This window comes from Myxocyprinus asiaticus, chromosome 33, assembly GCF_019703515.2.
Source record: "Myxocyprinus asiaticus isolate MX2 ecotype Aquarium Trade chromosome 33, UBuf_Myxa_2, whole genome shotgun sequence".
Taxonomy (NCBI): Eukaryota; Metazoa; Chordata; class Actinopteri; order Cypriniformes; family Catostomidae; genus Myxocyprinus; species Myxocyprinus asiaticus.
This window is the reverse complement of record NC_059376.1, coordinates 16015066-16030336: the sequence shown is the minus strand read 5'-3', so window position 1 is coordinate 16030336 and position 15271 is coordinate 16015066. Positions and strand designations below refer to the sequence as shown.

Sequence of the window (15271 nt, the reverse complement as noted above, 5' to 3'; positions counted from 1 at the left end):
AAATAACAAATGCATTAACTGTAGCTACAGTGCCAAAGTTTGATGAATAGTGAGGGTGCAAGAGTATTCTGCCAGGACACTACAGTCAGTGTAAGCTATTGAGAGAGGTATAAATAATGACATTTTTAGGGTGAAGGAGAGGATGAGACTTTAGGGCCTGGTCTTGTTTATGCTTGTACTGTTATTAAAGAAAGCATTATGCCAGGATTTCAATTATAATGTTCCTGTTGTGTTTTATATGTTGTCAGCAATAAATGTCATCAATAAGACTGCAGCCTGCTCTCATCTTTGTCAGTTGAGCTGATGTTTAACCTTCAACTTTTTACATCATAGGTGCATTAGATATATTTGGGCCTTGTGCATAAAAAAAAAAAGCAGAATGAATTTCTGTGTAAATCATACGTTAAACTATTATTACATAAATTGTTGCACAGATTTTTTTGTAATTTAATCTATTTCTGCTTCAGGATTTCTTCTGATGGTGGGGCAGTAAGTTGGTGCTAAGAAACATGGATCAAGCCAGTGGAAATGCTTCCAGTGAAACTGCCCATGCTTTTCAGTCCAAGCGCCCTGTGGTAAGACCTTTCTCTTCACAAAACACAATTCACATTAGCTATGAGGTTAGAGTGTCCAAAGCCTACCAACCTTTTCGATTAGATGCAATAAACTTGAGGCTAGAACTGATATCTTCAATTCTACAGAGGGTAAAGTTTCCATTTTTCTGAAGACAGATTGTTTTTTATCTAAAGCCATTTGGAAATCTTGTATTTTTCAGACATTGAGTGCATTTACATGCACGTTCTTACACCAATTATGCTTAATAAGCTGACTTTAATAAGCCGAAAAACGGCTTTCCTTTAACGGTGTAAGGTCATAAACGGCTTAAGAATAAACTGATTGACACATGTAGATTTTTGCCCATTATGCCAATTTTGCTTTGCATGTTAACACTTACCGACTTTCATACCATCTTATCCAATGTGTGCACGTGTTGTGCGCAGCCCTATTCTGGGTTTGACGCCAGAAGCAAAGAACAACGTGATTATTTTAAATGCCATGTAAATGGATTTCTTGCTTTGTCTGATTTTTGGGAGTAATCAGCATATTAGTGTGCATGTAAACAGGCTCATTGTCAGCAATTTTTCAGTACAGTATCAGCAGATTATGTATACATAGATACAGTTGTTCTCAAAAGTTTGCATACCCTTGGAGAATTGGTAATATATGTACCATTTTTAAAGAAAACATGAGTGAGCAGGCAAAACACATTTCTTTTATTTCTTATGGGATTCATACTCAACTGTAGGTTATAACAGAATGGCACAATCGTAAAACAAAACATGGTAACAAAGAAAAAAATGAAATGACCCCTGTTCAAAAGTCTGCATACCCTTAGTTCTTAATACCGTGTATTGCCCCCTTTAGCATCAATGACAGCGTGCAGTCTTTTGTAATAGCTGTCTCTGAGGCCCCAAATTCTTGCAGGTGGTATAGCTGCCCATTCATCTTGGCAAACTGCCTCCAGGTCATGCAAAGTATTTGGTCGTTTTGCATGAACCACACGTTTGAGATCTCCCCAGAGTGGCTCGAGGATATTAAGGTCAGGAGACTGTGATGGCCACTCCAGAACCTTCACCTTTTTCTGCTGTAGCCACTGGAGGGTCAACTTGGCCTTGTGCTTAGGGTCATTGTCGTGCTGGAAAGTCCAAGTGCGTCCCATGCTCAGCTTTCGTGCAGAAGAATGCAAATGGTCTGCCAGTATTTTCTGTTAACATGTTGCATTCATCTTGCCATCAATTTTCACAAGATTCCCCGTACCTTTAGAGCTCACACACCCCCAAAACATCAGTGAGCCACCACCATGCTTCACAGTGGGGATGGTATTCTTTTCACTATAGGCCTTGTTGACCCCTGTCCAAACATAGCACTTATGGTTGTGACCATAAAGCTCTATTTTGGTCTCATCACTCCAAATTACAGTGTGCCAGAAGCTGTGAGGCATGTCAAGGTGTTGTCGGGCATATTGTAACCGGGCTTTTCTGTGGCATTGGCGCAGTAAAGGCTTCTTTCTGGCAACTCGACCATGTAGCTCATTTTTGTTCAAGTATCATCGTATTGTGCTCCTTGAAACAACCACACCATCTTTTTCCAGAGCAGCCTGTATTTCTCTTGAGGTTACCTGTGGGTTTTTCTTTGTATCCCAAACAATTCTTCTGGCAGTTGTGGCTGAAATCTATCTTGGTCTACCTAACCTTGGCTTGGTATCAAGAGATCCCCGAATTTTCCACTTCTTACTAAGTGATTGAACAGTACTGACTGGCATTTTCAAGGCTTTGGATATCTTTTTATATCCTTTTCCATATTTATAAAGTTCCATTACCTTGTTACACAGGTCTTTTGACAGTTCTTTTCTGCTCCCCATGGCTCAGTATCTAGCCTGCTCAGTGCATCCACGTGAGAGCTAACAAACTCATTGACTATTTATACACAGACACTAATTGCAATTTAAAAAGCCACAGGTGTGGGAAATTAACCTTTAATTGCCATTTAAACCTGTGTGTGTCACCTTGTGTGTCTGTAACAAGGCCATACATTCAAGGGTATGTACATTTTTGATCAGGGTCATTTGGGTGATTTCTGTTATCATTATTATTTAAAAAGGAGCCAAACAACTATGTGATAATAAATGGCTTCATATGATCACTATCCTTAAATAAAAGACATTTTTCTTTTGCATGATCAGTCATATTTTCAAAATCAATGCCACAATTTCACAATTTCTGCCAGGGTATGAAAACTTTTGAGCACAATTGTATATAGCCATAATATCTCTAAACATTACATTGATACTCAATGACCTCACTCATCCCACCTCTCTCCACCTGTGTTCAAGAACTTAATTAAATTCATAACTCAGACCAGCTGCAGACTATTAGTCTAAGCCATCCCATCTTCTCCCAGCTGTTGTTGGCAGGGTCGGCTGACTTCCTCTTAGCCTGAAGGATAATAATATGTAGATTAAATCAGATTCAGTCTTCTTGAGGCTTCTTGATTGGCTCTTTGATCACCTAGTAGTCCTATTTTTCTAAGGCAGGTTACATTTATAACACAAATAATGAGCTACTGTTGAACAGAGGAGAAAGGTAAGAATGTGACGAGAGTCTTTGCAGATTTTCCTAATGTTGACAAGAAAATTATCATTGAAGATGACAAAAAGCTTTTGGATTAAATTCCCACAGAAGCTCCTTTCCTTCAAACGCTGATGAATATGACCTCAAATGTATTCCATTTTTTGATTGGTTCATTAGCGTCTCTGTCTCAGGTTGTTATCTGTGTTTACTACGATGGTGATTATCATAATCAGATTCAGAGCACAGCACTAGGTAAGCATAAGGTAACTTGCGCCTCCATTAATGAATGCACATATAGGACTTTGCATTGGCGAAAACACTTGCGCGCACACTTTCAGGAGTCAATCACGTGGAACGTTTGTGAGCTCAAAATGTTTTTTTTTTTTATTATTTTTTTTAATTTAATTAGCATAAGACATAAATGTACTCACCTGGTCAGAAGTAAGATATAACTCTGTCAGATAAGTAGATACTTCTTGCTCTTTCCCCATGAAGCAATAACATTGGGTGGTGGATCTACCAAATTATGCAGATGTTTACATAGCTTTCTGAGCAGGGGTTCAACAAGCAATTTTCCTCTCTTTTTCCCAGTCTGTTATTACATTGGAGAGAACATTTTCTGCACAGTGCCATGACAAAACCTTGCTAATACAAGCAGATGTATTACTGCACAGACAGAATTCTGACTTTTTTCATCAAAACTGATAGTTTAGTGCAAGAGCGTAGCCAGGAAAGTACTTTTGGGTGGGCCTCAATAAAAATAGATGGGCCAAATTTTTTTTACATTTACAACAGAAAGGCGGTGCATTCAGACAGTGCTTTCACACTGTTAGAAAGCAGAATTTATGAAATTTTTAAAGTATTTTATAAATATATATTTGAATATTCTGGGCCTGGCTCTAATTTGGGTGGGCCCAGGCCCAACCCGGCCCACTCTTGGCTCTTTAGAGTCCTCTAAAGAGATATTTAAATGATCTCCATGTCTTGATTTTTATTTTGTCCAACTCCTGATGAGTTTTTGAATCATTTAAAAGTTTATTGAGTTAGTTTGAATTATTTCATATCTCTGTTTTTTTTTTTTTTATATATTTACCCTTAAAGAAATAGTTCACTCAAAAAATTCAAATGTTCATAATTTACTCATCCTCACTGCATCCCCTATGTGTATGACTTTCATTTTTCTGCAGAACACAAATTAAGATTTTTAGAAGAATACCTCAGCCCTGCAAGTTCACACAATACAACTGAATGGTGACCAGAACTTTAAAGCTCCAAAAACACATAAATGCAGCATAAAAGTAATCCATACAACTCCAGTGGTTTAATCAATGATTTCTGAAGCGATGTAATCAGTTTCGGGAGAGAACGGACCAAAATGTAACTTCTTTTTCACTCTACATCTTGTCATTGCAGTCTCTAAGCACCATTATGATTTCAAGCTCAATTACACGTCCTAGTGCTTGACGCATTCGCAGAGCGCTAGATGGCACTAGTAAGTGTAATCGAGCTTGAAATCATGATTGCCAAGGAGACTGCTGATGTCAAGATTCATAGTGAAAAGGAGTTATATTTTGATCTATTCTCACCCAATGATGGCTTCAGAAGACATGGATTAAACCACTGGAGTCTTATGGATTACTTTTATGCTGCCTTTATGTCCTTTTTGAGCTTCAAAGTTTTTTTGAGCTTCAAAGTTTTGGTCACTATTCACTTGCTTTGTATGGACCTTCAGAGCTGAGATATTCTTCTAAAATCTTCTAATATAGTGAAATCTCTCTAAAATAGTGAGAGAAATTTTTATTTCTTTAAAACCGAAGCATTTGATTCTCATCTCGTCTGAAATTAGAGTAGCACTGGAATAAAGTTTAATAAAAACATTACACACTAGTGCAATTTCTCTGCTTGTCAGACTATAATCTTGTGCTTTTATTACACTTGACCAAAGGCATGGGGTGCCTGTGAGCCCAAGCTAATGAAACATTATCAGCAGAAATTATTTTCTGTTGGAAAGGAGATTAAATGAATTAACCTGTGTGCTGGAGCCCCCTATCTATTATGCAGTCTTATTTAATAATTGATTACTGTAAGTGATATTTCCCACACAGATGATTAGAGACTTTGTAATAGCATCCGTTGTCGAGACAGCTTTAAATTATGTTAAATGTATTCTGCTGTCTCCAGCCTTGTCTCTTATCTGTCTGCTAAAATGTTATGATTGCTATCAATTTGATTTGATGTCATCTTCATGTGGAAATCTATTGGGGGACATTCAGTTGAGTGCAACACCTTTCTGTCACAAAGGCCCAAATTGCTTGCGATTCAATTGCAATACTGTTGTAGTAACCACTCATGAATAGATTTCATATATCTCTCCCTTCCCTACATGGTTTGTGTTCAAACATTGATCAGTTCTACCTTTGATGTAGGAAAATGTGAAACAATTTGAGGGATAATAGAAGAGATACAATTGGAACTTGTCACATTCCCAGCACAAAGAACAAGGGTCTCACTATTGGCTGGAGCGTTGTTTCTTATATCATGCTCAATGTCAGATTCAAATTCTCCGTTCAATTTTTTCTTTGTATTCCTTTGTAACCCTTTTATATGTATCTCTGTGTGTGTGCTTGTGTGTGCTTTCATTGGTAGCTGTCCTGGCGTGTGAAAATCAGGAGGAAGTTGAAAAGCGTAGCTCCTTCAGCGTGGTTCAGACCGCTGGTCAGACAGTGCTGTCACCAATGCACCCCAGAGAGTCTGGTGAGAAAACGAGAGGGATGAAAGGATTATTTGAAGATAATAAAAGTACAAACAGGGAGAGCCAGGTGGGGAAGCACACAGGTTTAGGCTTACCTGAAAACCCCAGACACTGCTTTCACAAACCAATATCATGAGGGACAATCAAAGGGATTTCAGACCGCATAAGAACATGTTACTTACGGTATGAATAGCTGGAAAAACAGATTAGGAGTGGAGAAAATAATGAACACTCAAGAGCATAGTTCCCCCCGTGCTATGAAGAGCTTTTCTGAAAACTGCAGATGACTAAGCTTGTTTCCAACTGCACTGGTCCCAGCAGACAGATCGTGCAGAGAGCTGGGATTCAAGGCTAATGGAGCAGTAATCACAGGGTTATTGGATCGAATCCCCTCCTGAATGAATCTATTAATCTCAACAATCTCAGACCAGCCACCCAGATAAATAATATTTGAACATATGATCATAGTCCTTTATTTGGGTTTATATTAAAAGTAATATAAAACATGTGCAATGTTTTTTTTTTTAACTGCCATGGCAAATAAATCTATTCTATTCACAGAACCCAGGGACGTAGCACTGTAATAATTGCATTTTATTTTATTTTTTGAAATCCTTAAAGTGTAAAGTACTTAAAAAATAACATGACTTAAGAAGCTTAATGGAAATTCTGCCATCATTTACTCATTCTCATGTTGTTCCAAACCTGTTTAATTTGTTTCTTCTGTGGATCACAAAGAAGTTTAACAGAATATTGACTTGGTTTTCATGTCAAGGCAAACATGACAACCACCCCCCCAAATAAGTATCTTAAAAGTAGTCTTAAAAGACCCTTACCAAGTCTTTTCTAAACCACTGCACAGAACAGAGATAAAACAAGGTCACTGTAATATCCTTTTACAAAATTATTCAACTGTATAGGTTTACAAATTAGTCTTGATTCCAGTAGTAATTTGTTTGTAATCTTTGTTAAAGCTGCAAAGGCAGTGATTCTGTATCATATTATTAATGGTTGACCTAAATGGTGGCAAAGCATTCGATTGACAGCAAAGAAATCAAAGAAATCAATATCAATATCAATACCCCCAACCTATATATTCCTATACAGCCCCTCAAAAAATTATTTTCTAATTACTTTTTGAAGGTAAACTGTGCAGAGCTGCTGCAGTCACTTAGAAAAGACTAGTTATATGGTAGTTGGCATAAACCAACCCTGTCACAGAGATTATAGGTAATTTTGCCTGCCTTTCTTTACGAGGGTCACAACCTAATTTAAAAATATAATAAATAAAATAAGGTCCATGTTAGAGAATACTGTAGGTGCAGTGGTTACTTCCACATTGGTGCTCTTTGGAGTGATGCAGATTTCAGTATAGCACCTGACATTTCCCCCTCTCTCTCCCAAAAACTTTATTTAATTTTCCAGATAAAAAAAGAGATGAATTTAATAAAAAAAAGAGATGCTCCTCACCTTTGGTTGGCATAACTTTAACTTCAACATTAACCTTGCCTATTATTCTCAAGAACTAGTGTTTTTAGTGTTGAATTATGTCAGTTACCAACCGAACTGCATGTCAGCATATTTTGAGAAACATTTTATTTTGAAGTATTTTTTATGTAGTATGGCATGACTTTCAGACACTATGATTTATAGTGGAACTAATAGGGTACTATTTTGAACTCTGAAAGGTTTCCCTAAAGTGTACCATTATCTCAGTCTATATAGGACATCAGAACAGACTCTCTGAACTCTGTGATGGATGCTGGTTAGAGCACTTTCCATCAGGTTTAATCAAATATCCTCTTGCCAATTTCATGGTCTGAAGTTGCTGCGAAACACTCCTCCGCTGGGCTTTCAGAATTTGACGTGTGTGAACGAGACACACACCAGGTAAGTGCACATCCTTCACTCAGCTCAAGCCCTCCCCATGCCAACCATTTAAATAAAAATGCATCTCTCAGTTCCAGCTTGAAACTACTCGAGTGTAATTACTGTTTGTATTTCTAACTCACAAGCCTGGTATGTGCACTTCAGTCACAAAATAAAGAACTCTAGAACTTTTTCGAGTAACGAGTAAAGTAACACAATATTTTATTTTAACCCATAATATCTACGAGTTATTTTTTAAAATAAGAAACGCGCTGCTTTTGTACACCTATCCATTCCCTATATTGTGATAAATCAGGAGTAAAATCATACAAACTTTGAGGAGGGGCATGATGGGCATTGTAGTTCTAGAGAGTGGTAGACTTACTTGAGATGTTCAATGAAGTTGTAGGATGTGTGTGCATGATGGGCATTGTAGTGTGTGCATTATGGGTATTGTAGTGTGTGCATTATGGGCATTGTAGTGTGTGCATGATGGGCATTGTAGTGTGTGCATTATGGGTATTGTAGTTCTAGAGAGGATGAGCCATGCTTATGAATGATGGGCAGAGCACAAGTCGTCTTTTAGCCCTCCCTGAGATTTATGTTTTAAAAATGGCAGAATATGCTGGTAAAGGAATGTAAATCTGAACGTTTCAGTGGAATCCAGTTGTACTCATCATTTGCAGCAGTGGATTTTTTTGTGCACTGAAGCTTAAATGAGCAGCCGTCATAAACTTTGCCATTATCATGACATCACAGCAAGAGTTAAGAAATGTGTTCTCATAAGGCAACATTTTGTCAAAGATTTAACATTTGAGTAAGTGATACTTTGATTCTCGCGATTGATTCATGTAGGCTGCATTTAAAAGTGTGGTAGACCGCTTAGGTCTTCAGCGTCCCATCCAGGGGTCAGACATGGAGATTCCAGAGGTCTGGGCGTGGGTGCCAGAGGGTGTCCCGTCCTTGAGAAAGAAGGTCCTTCCTCAGGGGAATTCGCCAGGGGGGAGCTGTCGCGAGGAGCATGAGGTCCGAGAACCACGTCTGGGTGGGCCAGTAGGGTGCTACCAGGACGACCTGCTCCTCGTCCTCCCTGACCTTGCACAGGGTCTGTGCAAGCAGGCTCACTGGGGAAACACATATTTGCGTAGGCCAGGGGACCAGCTGTGTGCCAGCGTGTCTATGCCGAGGGGAGCCTCGGTGAGGTCGTACCATAGCGGGCAGTGGGAGGATTCTTGGGAGGCAAACAGGTCCACCTGTGCCCGTCCGAATTGACTCAAAATCAGCTGGACCACCTGAGGGTGGAGTCTCCACTCTCCCCTGAGGGTAACCTGCCATGACAGCACGTCTGCTGTAGTGTTGAGGTTGCTGGGATGTGAGTGGCTCGCAGCGACTTGAAGTGCTGCTGACTCCAGAGGAGGAGACGGCGGGCGAGTTGTGACATACAACGAGAGCGCAGACTGCCTTGGAGGTTGACATATGCTACCTTTGTCGTGCTGTCTGTCCGAACTAACACGTGCTTGCCCTGGATCAACGGCTGGAACCTCCGCAGGGCGAGCAGAATTGCCAACAACTCGAGGCAGTTGATGTGCCAATGCAGTCACGGGCCCGTCCAGAGGCCGGCGGCTGCATGCCCATTGCAAACAGCGCCCCAGCCCATTTTGGAGGCGTCTGTCGTGAGGCATTTAAATTTAATGAATGGTTCATCCAAAAATGAAAATTGTGTCATTTACTCACCCAACATTTAACTTAATTTTTAATTAATTTTTTTTCCATGCAATGAAAGTGAATGGTGACTGAGGCTATCATTTTGCCTAACATCTCCTTTTGTGTTCCACAAAAAAAGAAAGTCATATGGGTTTAAAACCACATGGAGTGAGTAAATAATGTTAGAATTTTCATTTTTAGGTTACCTGTAACTATGCCTTTAATATTTTAGAGGCCCAAACCATTGGCGGATGCTAATTAATATTTTGCAGGCTGATTAGTGCAAAGAATGTGATTCATTCACCCATTATTTATTGGTCAGTTATTAATATGAGTTATAAGTTATATTTTGCAAATCGGGGAAAAGACAGAGGGCATACATATGTGTACTCATCTGTGTGTGTGTTTTCAGGTACCGTGGCTGGTTAGTAAGGAGGATTTGCTGTGTGTTGTTTGTATGGTGTCATGTTCAATCCAGCCCTGCTGGAGATAGACTGCACAGAGGCGAGAGGTGCGGCTCACTCAAACACTCTTTACTGATTAGATGACATGCCTTGTGTAGAGAGAACATGCAAGATGCATTCGAGCTTGAGAGATGCTTTTCTCCCACAAGGCTCCCGTTGAGATTTAATTCAGATTCTGTTAATATAGAAGATTGGTTGCCACTTAATCTGACATTATATGAGCGTTTGCATGGCTTTGGATGCATGACACTGTCACTGAAGCTTGACAAGACCCATTTAACTCTGAGCCCCATATCAGGGTTTTGCACCATTTAGAATAGCCAGTTTAATTTCAATTCAGTTAAATTGAGGTAGCAAACGGGAAGAAGAGTTGCAAATTGAATTTAAAATGTAAAATTAAAGTGGAAAGAAATTAATGTGACTAGTCTAGTTTTAAAAATACTTTACATTTTTCATTATGAATTGCCCATTTACATGCATTATCATACACACAATATATGGTGTTTCCAGATTTCTTGAAACTAGGCTGGGAAATTAAATGCATTTATTTCCATGATTAAGAGTTTACTGTTTAACATGTGAAAAAAAGAACACAATTCCATTATCCGTTTTCCCACTTACTGAAACTTCACCAAAGCTTTTCTGCACATCCTGTGACTAAAATTGGAACTACATGCTCGACTTGCTGTAAATTCTACCACAGAAATGGAATGTGTAGAGCAGTGCATGCTGCTTCATTACAAGCGATGAGTGTCTCAGGCATAATAAACACAGGAGCGGATTTACTGCATGGAGAATGGTGACTTCACCTGCAGTCTGGTGAGTCCAGTGCAGTAAATCCGCTCCGGATATATATATATATATATATATATATATATATATATATATATATATATATATATATATAGATATATTAGTGCCCGACCGATATATTGATATATCGGTCGGCCGATACTTTCACCGATATATCGGTATTGCCGTATATTTTACAGATATGCGCTGATATGAATTTTTTTATTTATTTTTTTTCAGAACATATAATGCAGAAAACAATGCTTTAGAACTGGTGTCACAGCGTAGTTTGTACACAGAGCGTGCTCCGCCTCCATTGTTTACAGAACTGACTCTGAACTGATGGTGGCTCTGCAGACAGGGCGGAGTTCTGCGGTGTGGATTTGAGCGATCTCTTCTCATTAAATTGCTAACTAATTTGTGAAATACATACTGGAAAGTTAATAAAAAATTACCACATCATTTTATATAACTAATATAATGTTAACCCTGTCCCTGACAACCATGTTGATCATATCTGTTTGTTGTGTTAGCCAGCTATAGTTTGTCAGTGCAGTCAGTAATGTAGCAGATTGAAAGGTAAACATCAGAGCATCTTTTTGCAGCTCAGCAGACAACGGTGCGGTGGTGGATTTTGTGTGGTGAGTGTTGATTTCACGCTTCGCTGTTGCCTAGTTGGTGAGACACAATGCTGGAAAGTAAATAAAGTCCATCTTTTACTCTCCGTGGCAACGAGCTTATAGCTAACTAGCTAACCACGTAGCTACTTTCATACCTTGTCAGCGTGTAAACATGTATTCACCAAACTGTTTTGTTCAGGATTCACAGATCGACATTTATAAAATGTAATATTTAAAAGTCTGGTTTTCCAGATGTAAAAGATGACGCAAGAAGCAGTTTTCCTTCTTCAGGTGAGGCTTTATTTCCCCTCTTCATCGACACCACTTTACAGTTTACCTTTATGCACTCACTAAACACTAACACACACTGCTTCCACAAATAAACTCTCACTATTAGAAAATCCTTGCTCGGCTCTGTCGTATCCAGTCTCTCTCCCCACTGAGTGTTGTGTTGCTCTATTTATGCCACTCTCCCCGTGCTCACTGAAATTAGAAACAGGTGTTAGACATAATTTAGCTCAGGTGTAAGCGCCCTTACCGCTTTCTCTCTCTCCGGAGAGATGCTTGACCACGCCCCCGCTGCCACATATCCCCACCGCCCGACTCAGGCCAGGGCGGCATCCGGCCTGCCTACCACTCCCCCCCCCCATTCCTGGAAAGGAAGTCGGCGACAGCCATCTGCGCCCCCGGTATGTGGACCACCTTGAACTTAAACAGCTGAAGAGCCAGATACCAATGGGTGATTCGGGCGTTAGTATCTTTCATGCGGTGGAGCCACTGGAGTGGGGCGTGATCCGAGCAGAGGGTGAAGGCCCGCCCCAGCAGGTAGTATCGGAGAGTGAGAACCACCCACTTGATGGCGAGACACTCCTTTTCCACGGTGCTGTACTTAGTTTCCCTTAACGAGAGCTTACGGCTAATGTACAGCACCGGCGCTCCTCCCCCTCCACCACCTGCGAGAGTACAGCCCCCAGCCCCCTGTCTGAAGCATCTGTCTGTAAAACAAAAGGGAGACAGAAGTCAGGTGAATGTAACAGCGGCCCCCCGCAAAGTGCGGCTTTAACTTGCGTGAACGCCCGTTGACACTGCTCCGTCCACTGGACCAGATCTGGAGCTCCCTTTTTAGTGAGATCAGTCAGCGGGCTGGTGACGTCCGAATAATTAGGCACGAACCTTCTATAATAGCCAGCCAGCCAGCCCCAGGAACTGTCTCACCCCCTTTTTGGTCTTGGGTCTCAGGCAGGTCGCAATCGCTGCTGTCTTGTCAATTTGGGAACGCACCTGCCCGTGGCCCAAGTGGAACCCCAGATACCGTACCTCCACCCGTCCAATCACGCACTTCTTCGGGTTCGCTGTGAGTCCCGCTCGGCGCAGTGATCTCAGAACCGCCCTCAGATGTTGCATATGCCGCTGCCAATCATTGCTACAAATGATGATGTCGTCTAAATAGGCAGCGGCGTAAGCTGAATGCGGCCTGAGGATTCGGTCCATGAGACGCTGAAACGTAGCCGGGGCTCCAAACAAACCGAACGGAAGTGTCACAAATTGGTGTAATCCAAACGGTGTGGAGAAGGCGGTTTTCTCACGGGAAATTGGTGTCAAGGGGATCTGCCAATAACCCTTCGTCAAATCCAATGTCGAATAAAAATGAGCAGTGCCCAACCGATCGAGCAACTCATCAACGCGAGGCATTGGATATGCATCAAATTTAGACACCGCGTTGACTTTCTTGTAATCCACACAGAATCGTACTGACCCGTCACTCTTAGGCACTAGAACAACTGGGCTGGACCAATCGCTGTGGGATTCTTCTATTACCCCCATATCAAGCATCGCATCCAATTCTTCCCGAACAATTTTTTGTGTTCGGGTAGTCGGTAGGGGCGGCTATGTACCACCACCCCCGGCTCAGTCTCAATGTGGTGATGGATGAGGTTTGTACATCCCGGTAGAGGGGAGAACACATCTGCAAACTCCTGTTGCAATTTAGCAACCTCTGCGAGTTGGCTCGGTGAGAGGTGGTCTCCGCAAGTGACCGGGGTGAACTGTTTATGTTTTGAACTCACCTCCGGTCCGAGCTCTGCCTTCTCGGGAACCACTGTAGCCAACGTCACGGGGACCGCCTCCCTCCACAATTTTAGGAGATTGAGGTGGTATATTTGACGTGCGTCCCCTCTATCGGTTCGTTTAACCTCATAATCGAGATCTCCCACTCGTCGTGTGACCTCAAAGGGTCCTTGCCACTTGGCGAGTAATTTAGAGCTCGATGTGGGAAGCAATACAAGCACTTTATCTCCCAGTGCAAATTCCCTTAGCTGAGTTCCCCTGTCATACAGTCGGCGCTGTCGTTCTTGAGCTTGGAGCAAATTCTCCTGTGTTAGTTGCCCCAAGGTGTGGAGTTTTGTTCTAAGATCAAGAACGTACTGAATTTCATTTTTACTGTTTGAAGGTCCCTCCTCCCAGGCCTCTCGCATTACATCAAGCACGCCGCGTGGGCGTCGCCCATACAGCAGCTCGAATGGGGAGAAGCCAGTGGAGGCTTGCGGGACCTCTCGTACTGCAAATAACAGGGGGTCGAGCCATTTATCCCAATTTCTAGAATCATCGTGCACGAACTTACGAATCATGTTTTTGAGGGTTTTATTAAATCGTTCCACCAGGCCATCCGTTTGAGGATGGTATACACTGGTGCGAATCGATTTAATATTTAATAACTCGTACAGTTCGCGTAGTGTTCGTGACATAAATGTTGTGCCTTGATCGGTGAGGATTTCTTTCGGAATCCCCACCCGGGAGATTATTTTGAAGAGTGCCTCCGCAACACTGTGTGCTGAGATGTTGCGAAGAGGCACTGCTTCCGGATATCGCGTTGCATAGTCCACTAGGACCAATACAAAGCGATGTCCGTGTGCTGACCGTTCTAATGGCCCGACGAGGTCCATTCCAATTCTCTCAAAGGGGACCTCGATCAGAGGGAGAGGGCGCAATGGCGCTTTTGGGGTGGCCGGTGGGTTAACCAGCTGGCATTCACGGCATGCCGCACACCACCTGCGGACATCGCCGCCAATGCCCGGCCAATAGAAACGGGCTATTAGATGGTTCAGTGTTTTCCTTTCTCCTAGATGACCTGCCATGGGATTATAATGAGCCGCCTGGAATACCATTTCCCGACGGCTCCTTGGAATCAAAAGTTGGGTTGTATCCTCTTTGGTCCGAGTGTCCTGTGTCACTCGATACAACCACTCATTTATAATTGCAAAATAGGGGTATGAAAGTGCGATGTCAGGCTGGAGTCGTTGACCATCGATGACTCTCACTTGGTCAAAGGCGTGTTTGAGGGTTTCGTCTCGCGACTGCTCCAAAGGGAAATCCCCGTCAGGGAATTCCCTGAGAAGGGGAGGGGCTGCAGCCTCTCCCCCTCTCTCGTCATCATGACGTGGAGCTGTCGAGGACGGCCCCGGCTCCGCCTCCCCTGCCAGAGCATCGTACATCACACATCTCCCTATTTTCACACAGGACCCATCCGCACAAATTCCCTTTAATAAAACTCTAAAATCAGGCCAATCAGTCCCCAAAATCAGCGGATGGGTGAGGCGGGAACTAACCGCAGCCTCCACTCTATGCTTTTTCCCCCGAAATTTAATTGTCAGGGTCACCACCGGATACTTGTGAATATCCCCGTGTACACACTTCACCTTCACCATTTTGGATGTGACCAATGCCTCGGGTTGAACCAAGCGTTGGTGGATAGTGGTTTGATTACACCCGGTATCCACCAACGCTTGGTGAGTACCCCCCTTGACACTTACCGGTATCCGGCCCGGTTGGGGGCAGCCTGTGGGAGGTCAGAGACCCGCACCACCATCCCCAGCTCCATCAGAGGGCACTGATCTCGGAAGTGGCTCGGGTCTCCGCACCTCCAGCAGGCCGGCCCAGGCG

General features: G+C 42.3%; 1 pseudogene; it reads left to right on the top strand.

The window, feature by feature from the left end:
- The first annotated feature begins 448 nt into the window (after nucleotides 1-448).
- LOC127424593 (glycerol-3-phosphate acyltransferase 2, mitochondrial-like) overlaps nucleotides 449-15271 on the top strand; it is a 50131-nt pseudogene continuing 35308 nt past the window's right edge.